Source organism: Lynx rufus, unplaced genomic scaffold (assembly GCF_022079265.1).
Source record: "Lynx rufus isolate CCGP_SWC_20201006 ecotype Redwood Valley unplaced genomic scaffold, mLynRuf1.p SCAF_2, whole genome shotgun sequence".
Taxonomy (NCBI): Eukaryota; Metazoa; Chordata; class Mammalia; order Carnivora; family Felidae; genus Lynx; species Lynx rufus.
Genome location: NW_025814834.1, coordinates 127,252,700 through 127,268,480, shown reverse-complemented (window position 1 = coordinate 127,268,480; position 15,781 = coordinate 127,252,700). Strand labels below are relative to the sequence as shown.

At 46.4% G+C, this 15,781-nt stretch overlaps 1 long non-coding RNA gene and 1 other non-coding gene across 5 annotated transcripts in view; both read left to right on the top strand.

Annotated features, from left to right (window-relative positions):
* The window catches only part of LOC124516038 (uncharacterized), a 16,723-nt gene extending 959 nt beyond the window's left edge, over nt 1-15,764 (top strand). For 2 of the 4 annotated variants that reach the window (XR_006962962.1, XR_006962959.1), the window contains exons 2-4: nt 106-428; nt 511-693; nt 4,365-4,744. This is a non-coding gene — a long non-coding RNA (uncharacterized LOC124516038). Of the gene's footprint in view, nt 1-105; nt 429-510; nt 694-3,188; nt 3,289-4,364; nt 4,745-15,732 lie in introns of those variants that run through there. The other 2 variants (XR_006962960.1, XR_006962961.1) reach the window with 2 other exon arrangements.
* Nucleotides 11,088-11,160, top strand: TRNAE-CUC (transfer RNA glutamic acid (anticodon CUC)). Its single transcript has one exon. It is a non-coding gene; the product is annotated as a tRNA-Glu (tRNA).
* Nucleotides 15,765-15,781: the final 17 nt, after the last annotated feature.

Below are 15,781 nucleotides of genomic sequence, written 5' to 3'. Positions count from 1 at the left end.
GCAAACCCTCCTGCCATGGCAGGAGATGAGCAACCTCCCTCTCCTGCTGACGTGTGTCTTCCCCCTCCTACTCCACAAGGCCTTTCGTATTTATTCTCATGACAGCTGCCATGGAGACAACGCCAACCACCATGGGCTGGGCACTTTGCCAGGTGTCGCTGACGATTCTATAGCCGTCCTGGAGGTAAGTACTGTTGGATCCGTTGCACAGAGGAGGAAACTAAGGCGCGGTGACACCTGAGTGACTTGGCCAGTGAGCCACCTGAGCAACAAAGCCAGTGAACGACAGGGCCGTGGCCCGGACCCAAGTCTGTCTTGGCTTCAAAGCCTTGGCTCTTCCCAGTGAACCCCACGAGAAGAATACCGTATCAGTTATGCCAAAACCCAGTTTGTCATCTGAGGCAGAAATTCTTCAGTGTCCCAATGGGGTAAGTCTCATGTCCTAGGTCAGGCCAGCTATCAGGGGCAGTGTGTTATCACACCAACCGTCTGGCTCCCACCCCCCGCCAGCTCCGCTTAGAAGACGGTGGTTCGGGACTGCTGTGGGCAGCCGACCTCTCTTCCTCTGAGTTCTCCGTGTGCCTCTCTTGCACCCAGCCCGTGATCAGACAGCAGCATCGTGAAACCATATTACGTTCGTTCCTTGCTAAACGCCTTCCCAGATAACCTGATTCTCTCCGCTGCTTATTAAAGGTAAATATAGAAAGCTGTCATAAGAAGTATGTCTCAGCATTTCATCATGACCGAGGGGGATGGTCTGCTGCCCTGTTCCTTGTAGAAAGTTTCCTAGGGTAAATTTCACTGAGGAGTTGAGTGCTAGCCAAGAGGGGGCTTTTCTTAATAAACTAGCTTGCTTTGTGTAACTGCCTACTGGGGGAGCTTTGTGTAACTCAGGTGTGCAGGGGCAGCGAAGAGGCTGGAGCCGGTATTGTCTCCGTGACCATGCTTGGCTGTGGTTTCCCGGGGCACCTTGAGGTCCCACGTCATCCCTGGGCTTCCCGTGTGGGAGTGATTCTGTCACACCCTGTTCGTTTACTGGGAGCGACCTCCCATCCTGTTTGGAAGTAGGCTAAGTATTAATAATAAACACGTAGAACATTAGAAAGAGCACTGGCGTTCATTTCGGAGGCAGGTCTGCAGGGTGATCATTCCAGGCTGTTGTACAAAGATGCTCGCCAGTCCCTCCATGACTTTGGAGTGAGGTTCTTTTCCTCAACAGGTGGTCCACAATCCTATTTTATTTTCATTTACTTTTTAAATGTCTATTTATTTTTTGTGTGTGTGTGTGAGAGAGAGAGAGAGAAGGATGGATGGATGGACAGAGAGAGAGGGAGACAGAGGATCCGAAACAGGCTCCACGCTCTGAGCTGTCAGCACAGAGCCTGACGCGGGGGTTGAACTCGTGAACCACGAGATCATGACCTGAGCAGAAGTCGGACACTTAACTGACTGAGCCACCCAGGCGCCCCCGCAATTATTTTAGATGATCAGTTTGGACAAAAGGGAAAAAAAAATGATGGGGCTGACCATGATGCTCCCTGGGGTTAGTTGAGCTCTTGGAGAAAAGCTTTCAGTACAACTCTTGAAGCATCGCTCTCCAGCAAATGCTATCTAGTAAACACTCCCTTAGGAATGGTGCTGTACAGGGTCTAATATTATGATTCTCCCAGGTAGACTTTTTTTTTTATTTATGTACACCCCACCCACTTCCACAAAGGATTGAAGTCACTACCAGACTGAGTTAATAGCTTCCTCCTCTGTACGCTCAAGCCAGCTGACACGTTTCTCTATTCGAGCCTGTATTACACCATTTGTAGTTATTTCATTTACATGACTGCTTCTCCCACTAGCTAGTAAACTCCTTAAGCAAACTCTGTAAGAAATGATGCCTTCCTCATCTTTAGATCTCCTTCCCACTCCCCTTCTCCCCAAAGTACCAAGAGCCTAAAATAGAACCTGGCCCCAACGAGACCTGGGATAAATCCTCGAGGCACATAGAACGTGTTAGTCTCGAGCCTGTCTTCTCCTCACCCTGCAAGAGTGCTGACTGCACCTCTCAACGTCCAGTGAGGAATCAGGAGGCACACAGAGAGCCCTCCTCCTCAGCAGAAATAGTTTTCTTGGCATCTAACTTCAGTCTCAAACCAGTACAGATAGAAAATAGAGTGTGACCAGTTAGCTCTAGTGAAAGGGACCTTCGGAGAGAATGTCTGATATTTGCATTGCGTTTTGTGGTTTCTGCATTTGTATGTGCAACGGCCTGTGTCATTCTCTCATCTCTGTGGTAGATCTAAGGTGTGTCCTCTCTCACACACACACACACACACACACACACACACACACACATACACACAAGCTCACACACATGTTTTTCATTGTCTCACTCTGCTCATTTCCCCTTCACATCAGAACTAGTTCATCCCCTCCTTACTCGTCACTGCTCTGTCTGCAGGACCCAGAGCCCCCTCTGGCCCTGGCTGGCCACTTCATTCTGACACATGATGTAACAGGACTCAGGAAGTCGAGGGACTGGCCCCGGATCGCTGTGCTCAGTGTAGGGGTCCCAGGACACGGGGATTTGGGGAGGGATGGAGCACTGTGGGAAACTGATGCCCGGAGTGGCTAGTTCAAGGTCAGACCTGGAGAAGCAGCCAGGAAATGGTTAGGGACCTTTACGGTTGGGAATCCATAAAAATGCCCTCCCCAGTTCCTGTGATTCTTCAGGGCTGATTGTCTCAGTGACTTGTTGGAGGGGCTGTATGCCTGTTCCGTTTTGCTGGCTCTTCGGTCATCCTGGTCCACAACTCTCTGAATCCCCAGCCACACAGCCTGGGAGCCTCCAACCAAGCCCACGGGTGGGTTGGTCTTTCACCGTGCTTGACTCCTGATGGTCTTCCTGTCAGTCCTCGCTAACAGGGGAATAGTGGGTGCTGCAAGTTACATTGTCCCACACCGACAGTGCCTTTCCACACCAGAGCACGCCAGATGCGCCCAATGGGTGTTCAGCCACAGCCAGACGCCTCTTCACACAGGGGCAGGCCCTTTCCGCTGTGCTCCTGCCTACATGCTATCAGTGCCAGCCATGTGCTTCAAACTACACCCGTCTTTCTTGTTGTCAGTTCTGTTTCTACATGGATGATGTTGCACAAATTGTTTATTCTCTGTGTCTCCAATTGCCCCTTTGATAGGTAACAAAGACACTTGAGTGAAGACCAAGTGAAGTGACATAGGCACAGCAGGTGTCACGGAAACTGGTCCATGGTGCTGGCTCTCCACTCTCTGCCCAGTGTGCGTGAGGGCTCCGGGACGTGGGGTGGGGGGAGCTGTTTTACTGTCAGGGCCTCTCCAGCACCCAGACGGGAGCTCCACTTAGGAGGTACCTGGTAAACACTGAATTAGAACATTCCATACCTGCTGGGGTGCCTGGGTGGCTCAGTCAGTTAAGCATCTGACTTTGGCTCAGGTCATGATCTCACAGTTCATGGGTTCGAGCCCCATGTCGGGCTCTGTGCTGACAGCTCAGAGCCTGGAGCCTGCTTCAGATTCTGTGTCTCCCTCTCTCTCTGCCCTCCCCCAGCTCGTGCTCTGTCTCTCTGTCTCTCTCTCAAAAAAAAAACATTAAAAAAACCCCACATTCCATACCTACCACCCTGCCACAAACTGTGAGATACAGGGTTATTGGGAATCCATTAAGGATGTGCCCCGTGGATCCTGTGTTTCTCCAGTGCGGATGCTCAGTCTCTCACTGAAGGGGCTCTTCTCCGTTCCAATTCCGCCTGATGTGTCCCAGGCTTCAGAAATGAGAAGTGTGCAAAGGAGATTTCCAGAGGCTACAATACCTCTCTCTCCCTTCTTCACACTTGCCGGGAAGTCCCTTGCTTATGCCATTCTGAGTGGTTTGTCTACACTGGAGGTGGCACCTGCTTACCCAGGAAAGCATCAGCAGGCCTGCCCGGTGGGTTCACCAGCAGTCCCACCCATGACTCCTCTGGGCCTGGGGAAAGGCAGCCTGCCAGCTCACTACCCCCTGAAAGCCGCTTGGGCTCCCAATTTGCTGCAAGCGAAACTCTTCCAGCCTGGGTCTGGAGAGCCAGATGACACTGAGCAATAATCATAGTGCCCGTTTCTCGTGTGCCATTCATTCTGGGACTACTTGCTGCTATGAAGGGGCCCCCGCCTGAGCAGGGTGTGAGGGTTGCTGAACACACAGCCGGCTCCGGCCAGAATAGCTGCATGGCAAACATCCGGGGCCCGTGAGGCCCACAATTTAGTTTGCATTACATTTATTTGTGTTTGCTCTCGACCTTCAACACCAAACATCATCTAATCTTTCATTACCCCTGCAATCTTTCCTGATTTCGCAGGAACAAAGAAATAGAATTTGTTCTTGGTCGAGGTTCAGCTTCAGGGCCGGGCTGCGAAGCCGAGCCCCGATTGCTCCCAGCATCCAAGATAGCATCTCGCTCTGTCCTTGTCCCTCCACGATGAGTCAACGGGCCTCTCGGGCCATTCCCGGAGGGGAGCCGGACCTTGCTTCAGTGACCGCGACAACAGAGCTCCAGGTCACGGCGAGACAATCCAGCTTGCGCTCCTTCCCTCCCCCCACCCCCAGCGCGCCCAGTGCCCATGACTAGGGCGTTTTGTGTCATCCTGCAGTTTGGCACGACCTCTGCATTTCCTGCCAATAATGCTGGCTGTTGTTTCTGAGCAAATGGAACAAATGACCAACGTGCCCTCCATGCAATCTGTAAACTGGAAACATCTGCAGGGAGGCCAGGGCAGCTGCTGGCTGGGGACACGGGAGGAGAGGCCGTGGGAGGAAGATGCACGGACTTGAGGGCACGCGCATCAGAGGAGGGCAAACAGGCCACCAGGCCGTGGTGGAAGGAAGGCCCCGACTCTGCTGGGTGGTAGCGGAATGAAGAGACCACATGCCCACCCTTTCGTGGATCCACCCTTTCGTGGATGGATCTTGGAAACCAATGGGTCCAACTCCCTGTTCCACAGGTGACACCAAGGGCCCACAGAGGCAGCAGGTGTGATAAGTGACGAGCACCCGGCACCGGCCCCACACACCGCGAGTGTGTGTGCAGTGTGGGCGGGCACACGCGTGCACACACACACACACACACACACACTTTTCCATTTCACCTCCCCTCAGGTCAGGTTGAGGAGGAAGAAAGGAAGGGAAAACAGTAACAAGTATCCATCGCGGACCGTGTGCCAGGAGCCATGCTGGGGGCTTTCCTGTGCAGCGGTACTACAGCCCTCCCGTGGGCTTCTCTGGGCACGACGCCTAGTGCCCTACCTCTCTTGACCTTTGCCATGGCCGTATCATAGCGCCCATCATTTTCATCACATCTGTTGTTCGCAGGGTGGGGAAGTTGATATTTAGGAAGGTGAAGCAGCTTTCCCAGGATGGCCCTGTTTGTGAACGCGGAGCCAGCGTCCCCCTCGGCGGTCACTGGCCCAGCCACCATGCTGCCCGGCCCGCCTCAGCCCCGGGGGCTGGGTTTTGCCAGTCTCCACAGATGAGTGACAGAGGTTGAGCGTCTAGAATTCTGAATTCCACAGACAGATGCCCCCGGGGGCCTCTCTTCCCCGAAAGAGGGAATCTCCAGAGTCAAGGCCTAGTTCTTGACCCAGACTCTAACCCAGAGTGAAGGCCTAGTTCTCGACCCAGACTCTCACCTGGAAAGGCCTTTCTGAGCATCACATGGATGCTGGCCCATGGGACACAGCCTGGCTCTTCCCGCCTGGTTTCACAAGGGGCTGCAGAACCAGGAGTCCCCTCGAGGAAGGACTGAGCCTCGGCTCCCCTGTGTCTTGGAGAGGAACCAACAGTTTCCCAAACTGTTACATGCCTGTCCTCAGCCCTGCTTCTTGGATGAAGGAGTCACCAGCTGAGAGGTGTTTTCAGGTCCTGGCTGTGGGGCCAGGCCAAGAAGTGGGGAGAGGGCAGGTGCTGTGGGTTTCCTGGTGGCAGCTGAAAGTGCTGTCAGTCTCCTCCCAGCAGCCATGAGGAAGGAGCCCCCTGGGAGGAACTGTGGCTTGGGCCAGAGGCAACAGGCCCACTGTGGGGCAGCTGCTGGGCTCCGTAGCTGTACCTGGGCTGCCTGGCTGTGGGTGTGGGAGCTAGAGGGAGCCAGGGGCAGCAGCCACAGAGCCCCAGGGCCTCTGTGCAGGGATGTGGTTCCCAGGCAGCCCCCAGAGGTCCCCATGCTAGCAGCAAAGCTCCCCTCCTTTTCCACGGGGGGTGCTGGGGTGGGGCTGTCACTATGACTCAGCCACGACACAATTTGAGGATGCTGGTGGTACAGCCGGCCAGACGTGCTCTGCCAGAACTCTGCGAGCCAAGGGCCGCTGGAGGGGCATTCCCTGCAGACTGCAGGGGTGCGCTGGCCTGGTCAGCCCAGCCCAGCCCAGCCCAGGAAGGGTTAGTCCCCTGGTGGGATCAGCGGGGTGATGCCCTAGCTCAGGGCATTGGTACCCATCTACGTGGCCCTGGAGAGTCCAGGAACTGTGGGTTTCACATGACCCCTGCTGGGTGTATCCTGTACCCCCAGTATTCCCGCCTGCCCTGGCACCCCCCTGGGCTGGGTCCCTGCCCTGCACAGCCAGCCCTTGCCTCCCAGGACCCTGCACACATCCCCATCACTGGAGTTCTAGTTGGCTTGGCCAGGAAGCTGCTCTTAGGGCCTCGGAGAGAGGAGAGCAAGGAGGAAGGCCAAGAGGAAGTCACAAAGACCAGTTTAAAAATAACCCTCCTCTCCATGTCAGCCATGAGGAGGAGCTTGGAGAGGAGCCATGTTCTGATGGTGGTGGCTCAGGGCAGCCTCAGAAAGACCCAAAAGCGAATTGGCAGAGGCCCATCTGGGAGCACACCCCGTGTCCTTATCGGCTCTAGCAAGCCACCGCCAAAACCCCGTCTTCAAGAGACTTCCGCCCAGCCAGCATCTGTTTCCTCTCCTATATTTAAACAACCAGGTTAGTGAACTTGGGAGAGCATTTCTGCCCAGGGGAAGAACACAGCCCTCCACAGAACACACAGGGCACAGGATGATATGAGGCCCTGTGGCCTGTGCTTTGCTCCTCCTCAGCTTCTGCTGGGTGAACGGGGCCCAGAGTTTGGCGAGCGGCTGGGGAGGTCTGCCCAGATGGCTCTCTGGACGCGAGCGGGTGCGATGCCTTCCAGCACCAGACAGAGTGAAGGGGACCCTCAGGAAAAGCAGAGATCCACAAAACAGCACCTACTTCACAGCCTCGGTCCTGAGCGTCAGTGTGTGAGACCCCTTAGTACTGCCAGTCTTGGGATATACTCAGGCCTCTTGGCTATTTTTAGGCACTATTTCCGTCTTTCTCCAAACACAGCTGTTTGATTAGAGGAAGGGCCACAGCTTCTACCAGGAACCTTTTCCTCGTTCTGCTGGCTCCTCAGTCCCAGGCTATCCTGTCATCCCACTACACACACATAAAACGCACATGTGGGGGCGCCTGGGTGGCGCAGTCGGCTAAGCGTCCGACTTCAGCCAGGTCACGATCTCGCGGTCCGTGAGTTCGAGCCCCGCGTCGGGCTCTGGGCTGATGGCTCAGAGCCTGGAGCCTGTTTCCGATTCTGTGTCTCCCTCTCTCTCTGCCCCTCCCCCGTTCATGCTCTGTCTCTCTCTGTCCCAAAAATAAATAAACGTTGAAAAAAAAATTAAAAAAAAAAACGCACATGTGCACTCATGCACATACACACACACACACACACACACAGCACTAGCCTCATGAAACATTTAGTGAGGGGAGGAGCATCTCAGGAATCCTCTAGAAAATATCTCCTCGTGGCAGAAAGCACCAATGCTGAGTAACCCAACCTGCCAGACCTAAGCCGTTACCAGGAAATGTTCCCAGAAGCGGCTTCAGGCTGCAGTGGTGATGCAAGGTGGCTCTCTGGATGTAGCAGTTATCCCTGGAGAAAAGCAAGGACTGCACCTGTCACTGGTGTCCTGCTCCTCTTTCCTCGTCCCTACATGCCCTGGGCTATCAGTCCCAGCCAGTACTAGAGATAGATGCCTGGCTTTACATTTTGCTTCCTTTCCTATATACAGAGAATCCCAGCTGGTTGAATGTTGTACATCCTGGAATTGCCCCGAGTTAAGCGTTTGTGAATTTTGGCTCACCAAAACACAGGCTGGAGTCATCCCTCGATTCCAAACCCCAGCTCTACCCCTATGGCTGGGAGAGTTTGGGCAAAGTATTTTAATTGCTTAGAGCCTATTTCCATGTCGGTAAAAAAAGATCAAAATAGGTTAATAGAAGCCGTTTCAAAGAGCTGTCGAGGGGATTCAGTGAGATGATATTTATAAACATCTGGCACCTTGCCCAGCCGCTCATAGTGTGTCCTTAGTGGGTTGATGAACTTTCTATTGCTGTGTCAATTACCCATTTTATGTTTCGTTTATGTTCCTCTCCATACTTCCTATCAAAAAATTCAGAGTTTCTTATTAAAACCAGGGCTCCTCTGGGCACTGGCTCTGTATTTATTCCCCTTGTAACAAGAGAAAATATTAGGTGAGCAGGTTGCTATCTATGCAGACCCATCCTTTGTGAGGCAGGTATATCGTTATTATCCCCGGTTAAGTGGGGATAAGACTGTGGTTAAGTGACTTGCCCAAGGTTATACGTGCAGTGCATGGCAGAGGCAGAGTTTGGACGCGGGCAGACTGGTTCCAGAGCCACCACCTTGAACCTGTTTGCCACAACGGCCGTAACTGGTTCAGTGGGCCTCTGGTACCACCACTGGGGATTTTCCTGAACCTCAGATAGACTTGCATGATCCTTGCTTCCCTACAATTTGGTTTTCAATTAGCCACACTGAATGCATGATTTGGTAATGCATGATTTGGCAGCGCCTACCTGTTTTATGCCAGACATTTTGCATATGTTAATCTCTAAACTAAGATTTTCTCAACCTCAGCTCTATGGACATTTGGGGCCAGATAGTTCTTTGGTGTGGGGGTGCTATCTGTGCATTGTAGGATGTTGAACAGTATCCTCCGCCGTTCCCACTAAGCACTTCTCACCCCTTGTCCTAAATGTCACCAAATGTTCCCGGGGTGGGGGTGGGGGCAAAATCCCTCCTAGTGGAGAACTACTGCTCTAAACGAGAAATCTGAAGTTCAGAGAGGTTAAATGATTTTCCCAAGGTCACAAGGCTGGCAGGCAGCAGAGACATGATCTGAACCAAGGTTTGCCTGATACCACGACCACGTATTTGTCACTGTATCGTGCTCTCTCGGGGTTCTAAATAAGGAAGGTGTGAACCTGATACCGAAATCTATTTGCCCAGAAGCAATAGCGTCAATATACTCTGACTCCCCGCCCCCAAGACTGTTCAAATTCTGAACTTACAGCCTCTGGCTGCTATTTATCTGAACGGAATCTAGATCTTAGATTTTTGGAGCTATATCAACTGAGACCTAGGCCACTCTGCTGAGCCTAGGAATTGAAGCTCTCCTTTACAGTCCTGTGTCCCCTGAGTATGCCACGCAGCTTGGTTTGGGCGTATGCCACGCTGGTTCTTCTGGAGCTTTGGGAAGGCTGAGGTCTTGGGAAATAAGGGCGGCTCTCTGTTACTTGTCTCTGGCTACTGTCTAGAAAAATGCTGGGGACAGAATCACAACTCACAACTTCTGCCTGAGTTTCATCTCCTCCTGGTTCCGAATTCATTTATTAAAATCTTTATGGACATAAAAGGAACTGAATTTGCAAATGACACCACTTCCTGTGGCACAGAAAGATGTGTCATTGAAGACAGACTGACAGATACATCAATACAAAGTCGCATACAGGAGCACTAATTCATAGCAGAACTGAAACCACCCCAAGCCTATGTTTCTTCCATCATTTTTATTCTCTAGCCTTTCCCTCTTCTCTGCTGGACCCTGCTGGGCACAGACACAGGTACTTACCACTGTTAACGCACTGTGTGTTAGGAAAGAGGAACCACTTTCCATATGGCCCTCTTTGTGCATAGACAAAACAACAACTAAAAGTAAATTCTTCAAGGAAGCTAAATAAGTCATCACAAAGAGCAGGTTCAGTGTCAGAGCCACCTTGCTTTCCTTTATGAGGGAAATGATAGCTAACAGTAGCTGTTACTTATGTTAGTGATGTCCAGAAGCCTTGGCAACCAGAGTAACCCTGTGGTCAGTCGCTGCCATCTCGCTGTCCCCCAAAAGGCCCCCATAGTGTTCCTAGAGTCATCACAGAAGAATCTTCATTATGAGATCACAAAATTAACAATCTCCAAACAAGTCAGTGGGGAGATGGTAGCAAAGGGTAAGGGTCGATCTCAGGCGCCAGTGCAAGAATTTGAAAGATAAGGTCTTTTACTTTAAGGCTCTAAATTTTGTCACCACATTAACAGAAGGGGAGATGACCATTGGTGATAAAGACATAGAAACTAACACGAGGGGGAGGGGGCTTGTCAATGTAACCGAGGGACTGTTTTGGACTCAAGCCATGCAATGTTTTTCAAACTACAGGCATCAACCTATTAGTGAATTATGAAATCAGCTTAGTAGATCACGATCAGAGTGTATTTTCAATGGAGTGGAATGAAATGGAATGGGTGTATCAGATGACAGTGCACATTAGCAAGACTAATTCTTTTTCATCAGGTATATGTTTGAGTGTATGGTGGGTAGCACTCTAAAATTAATTCCTTTTGTTTTACACCCTTATTGAAGTATATAATTCACATGCAATAAACTTCACATATTTAAAAAAATTTTTTTTAATGTTTACTTATTTTTGAGAGAGAGAGAGAGAGAGAGAGCGTGAATGGAGGAGGAGCAGAGAGAGAAGGAGACACAGAATCTGAAGCAGCCTCCAGGCTCTGAGTCAGCATAGAGCTTAACACGGGGCTCAAACTCACAGGTCGTGAGATCATGACCTGAGCTGAAGTTGGACACTTAACCGACTGAGCCACGCAGTCACCCTTTTAAACTTCACATATTTAAAGCACACCATCTGATAAATTTTGACATATGTATACACAGGTGAAACCATCACCACAATCAAGATAACATATCCAGGGTGCCTGGCTGGCTCAGTTGGTAGAGCATGTGACTCTCGATCTCAGGGTTATGAGTTCAAGCCCCACATCGGGCATAGAGATTAATTAAAAAAAAATTAATGAATCCCCCCAAATATATTCTATTTTTTAAAAAAGATATCATATCCACTGCCCCCCAAACTTTCCTCATGCCTCTTTGTGATCCCTTCTTCTCCTTCTTCCCCACTCCTCCCCACTCCTTCCCACTAACTACTGGTTTTGCTCTGTGCCATTATAGCCTGTACTTTCTAGAAAAGTGTAGAAATGGTATCTACAAAAAAATGTGCACACTTTTTTTACATGGCTTCTTTCAATCAGCCTGCTTATGTTAACATTCGGCCGTGTAGCTGTGTGCCTCAATAGTTCATTCATTGATATTGCTGGATAGGATTCCACTGCGTGAATCTATCACAAATTACTTATGCATTCACCTATTGATGGGCATCTAGGTTGTTTCCAGTTTGGGGCTACTACATTTAAAAGTGCCATCCATAAACACTCACATTCAAGCTTTTATGTGGACAATATGTATTCTTGGGTAAACACCTGGTTATGGAAAGACTGAATCATATGGTAGGTGTATATTTAGCTTTTTCGGGAACGGCCAAAACACATTGGAAAACAATTGCACCTTTTTACATTCCCACTGGTAGTGAAGGCAAGTTCCAGTTTCTCTAAATGGACCCTTGCCAATGCTTGGAATAGTCAATTACATTAGTTTTAGTGATTCCAGTGGTTACGTGGTCGTATCTCATTGTTTTAATTTGCATATTCCCAGTGACCAATGAGATTGAGCATCTTTTCACATGTTTAATTTGACATTTATACATCTTCTTTGGTGAAATTACTGTTAAACTTTTTGTCCATTTTTGGGGCACGTGGGTGGCTCAGTCGGTTGAGCATCCGACACTCAATTTCCATTCAGGTCATGATGACACGGTCATGGGATAGACCCCCGCCCCGTGTTGGGCTCCTTGCTGAGCATGGAGACTGCTTAAGATTCTCTCTCTTTCCCTTTCCCTCTGCCCTTCCCCACTCGCATTCTCTCTGTTAAAAAAAAATCTTTTGTCCATTTTTAATTGGATTACTCATCTTCTGAAGGAGTTGTTAGAGTTCTTTACATATTTTGTTACAAGTCTTTTGTCAGATATATATGTTCTGCAAATATTGTCTCCCAGTTTGTGGCTTACCATTTCATTTTTTAAATAATGCCTTTTGAAGGGAAAATGATTTACTATATATATATATATATTTTTTTTTTTGCTTGGATATTCAGTTTACTTATTTTTGCTTATATAGTTTGTGGGTTTTGTGTCATATTTAAGAAATCTTTGCCAAGCTCAAGGCCACTAAGGCTTTTGCCTGTGTTTTCTCCTAGAAATTTTATAGTTTTAGCCTTATATTCAAGTCTATGAACCATTTCAAGTTAATTTTTGCATATGGCATGAAGTAAGAGTTGAAGTTCATTGTCTTTCATATGGGTATCTAATTGTTCCAGCACCACTGGTTAACAAGATTGTCCTTTCCCCATTCAGTTGCCTTGACATCTTTCTTGAAATCAGTTGACCATATACATGTGAGTCTATTTCTGGACTCTATATTCTGTTCCATCAATCTATTTGCCTGTTTTTATACCAATGCCACACTGTCTTGATTGCTGTGGTTTCATAGTCAGTCTTGAAATCCAAGTAGTGTTGGAGTCCCAACTTTGTTCTTTTTCAAAGTTTATTTGGCTATTCTAGGTCTGTTGGATTTTCATATACATTTTAAAATCAGCTTTTTAATTTCTTCAAAAAAACCTCTGGGAGCTTGATTGGTATTGTATAGATAAGCTTGGGAGAGAATTGCCATCTCAACAACACAGAACCTTACAATCCACAAACATGATCTATCGCTCCATTTTAGTAGGTCTTTTCATATTTCCTCCAGCAATGTTTTATAGTTTACAGTGTTCAGAGTTTACATATGATTTTACATATTGATGTAATTATATGGTTTTTATTTTTTTTTAGTCTGTTAATATACAAATTATGGGTTAGGTTTTGAATGGTAAACCAACCTCCTATATCTAGAATAAATTCCACTTGGACATATGTGTTATCCTTTTTATGTGTTGTTAGATTTAATTTACTAAAAATTTTAAGGATTTTTTTGGCATCTATTTCATGAAAGATACTGATATGAAATCAATACTGATTTTATAAACTGAGTTGGGAAGTATTCTCTTCAATTTTCTTGGAAGAGTTCTGGTGGAATTGATATTTTATCCTTAAATGTTTGATGCAATTTACTAGCGAAGCCATCTGGCCCCAGAGTTTTCTTTATGGGAGGATTTTTTTTTAACGAAATTCAATTTATTTAGCTTTGACAGTTTGTGTCTTTAAAAATTTTCTTTGTTTCTTCTAAATTGTTGAATTTATCAGCAAAGTTATAAATAACATCCACTTATTATTATCCTTTCAGTTTGTACAGGAGCTGCAGTAATGTTGTTTAGCAATTTTGTCTTCTCTTTTTACAGAGTTTGTCAATTTCATTGATATTTTCAAAGAACCAGCATTGATTTCATTGATTTATCTCTATCATTTTTCTGTTTTCTATTTCATTGATTTCTGCTGTAGCCTTCATTATTTTCTTTCTTCTGCTTACTCTGGGTTTAGTTTACTTATCTCTTTCTAGCTTTCTTAAGGTAGAGGCTGAAGTCATTGATTTGACTTTTCTAGTAATGTTTAGTGCTATAAATGTCCCTCTAAGCACTGCTTTGGCTGGGTCCACAAATTTTGATGTTATATTTTTATTTTTATTTATTTCAAAATACTTTTCTAATTTGCTTTTTTATATCTTCTGTGACATAACAGATTATTTATACGTGTGTTAATTTCCAAATATTTGGGAAATTTCTTAATATTTTTATATTATTTATTTCTAATTTAATTCCATGTGGCTAGAAAACCATTTGTATAATTTAAATCCTTTTGAGTTCATTGGGACTTATTTCATGTTTTATTGGTAAATGTTCTTTGTGTACTTGAAAAGAATATGTTTTCTGTTGCTGCACGGATAGTTCTATGAATACCAAGTTAGGCCCAGTTAAATGATGGTTGTTTTTCAATTTTTCAATATACTTGCTGACTTCTGTCTATGTGTTCTAATAATTATTGAGTGAGAGATGTTAAATTCCAATATAATTGTAGATTTGTCTGTTTCCTCTTACAGTTCTATCAATTTTTGTTTCATTTATTTTGAAACTCTATTAATATATACATAATTAGGGTTAATGTGTCCTCTTGATGAATTGATCCTTTTATCACTATGAAATAACTCTTTTTATCCTTAATAATATTCTTTGCTCTGAAATCAACTTTGATATTAATAGAGCCTCTTCAGCTTTCTTTTGATTAGTGTTACCATGGTATATTATTTTCCATCCTGTTACTTTTATCCTATTTATGCATTTATATTTAAAGTGGATTTCTTTGAAACAACATATAGTTGAATCTTGTGGTTTTTATGTGATTTGGACATCTCTGCCTTAACTATCAATATAGTTGGATTTAAATCTACTGTCTTGCTATTTGGTTTGTATTTGTTCCATTTGTTTTGGGTTTCCATTTTCCTCTTTGTATGCCTTCTTTTGGACTGAGTATTTGCTAGAATTTTTTTTTCGTATTTTTTAAGGTGTATTTATTTTTGAGAGAAAGAGACAGAGTGTGAGCAGGAAAGGAGCAGAGAGAGAGGGAGACACAGAACTGGAAACAGGCCCCAGGCTCTGAGCTGTCAGCACAGAGCCTGACACGAGGCTTGAACTCATGAGAGGTGAGATCATGACCTGAGCTGAAGTCGGATGATTGAGCCACCCAGACGCCCTGTTAGAATTTTGTTTAAAAAAGAATTTTATTTCTTACAGCAATTTTAAATTCACAGCAAAACTGAGTGACAAGTACAGAAAGTTTCCACATACCCTCTGCCCCACATACACACAGCCTCACTACTATCAACAATCTGCACCAAGTGGTACACTTGTTATAATCAAGGAACCTATATGGACACATCATTATCACTCAAGTCCATACTTTACATTAGGGTTCACTCTTGGTGTTGTACATTCTATGGGTTTTGACAAATGTGTATAGACATGTATCTATCACTATAGTATCACACAAAATAGTTCCACTGTCCTAAAAATCCTCTGTACTCTACCTATTATTCCCACCCTCCCCCTCAACTTCTGGCAACCCAGTGGTTTTTGTTTGTTTGCTTTTTCCAGTTTTGCCTTCTCCACAATGCCATATAGTTGGAACAATATAGTACGAAGTCTTTTCAGATTGGCTTCTTTCACTTAGTAGGTTCTTTCATTTTAGGTTCCTCCATGTTTTTCCATGGCTTAATAGTTCATTTATCTTTCATGCTCAGTAGCATTCTATTGTCTGGATGTGCCACAGTTTATTATTCATTTAGCTACTAAAAGTCATCCTGGTTGCTTGCAAGTTTTGGCGATTATGAAAAAAGCTGCTATAAAACTCCATGTGCAGGTTTTTGTATAGATATAAGTTTTTTTTTAACTCACTTAGATAACTACCAATGAGTGTGATTGCTGTATCATATGGTAAGATTACGTTTTGTTTTGTCAGGAACTACCAAATGTCTTCCAAAGTGACTGTACCATTTTGCATTCCCACC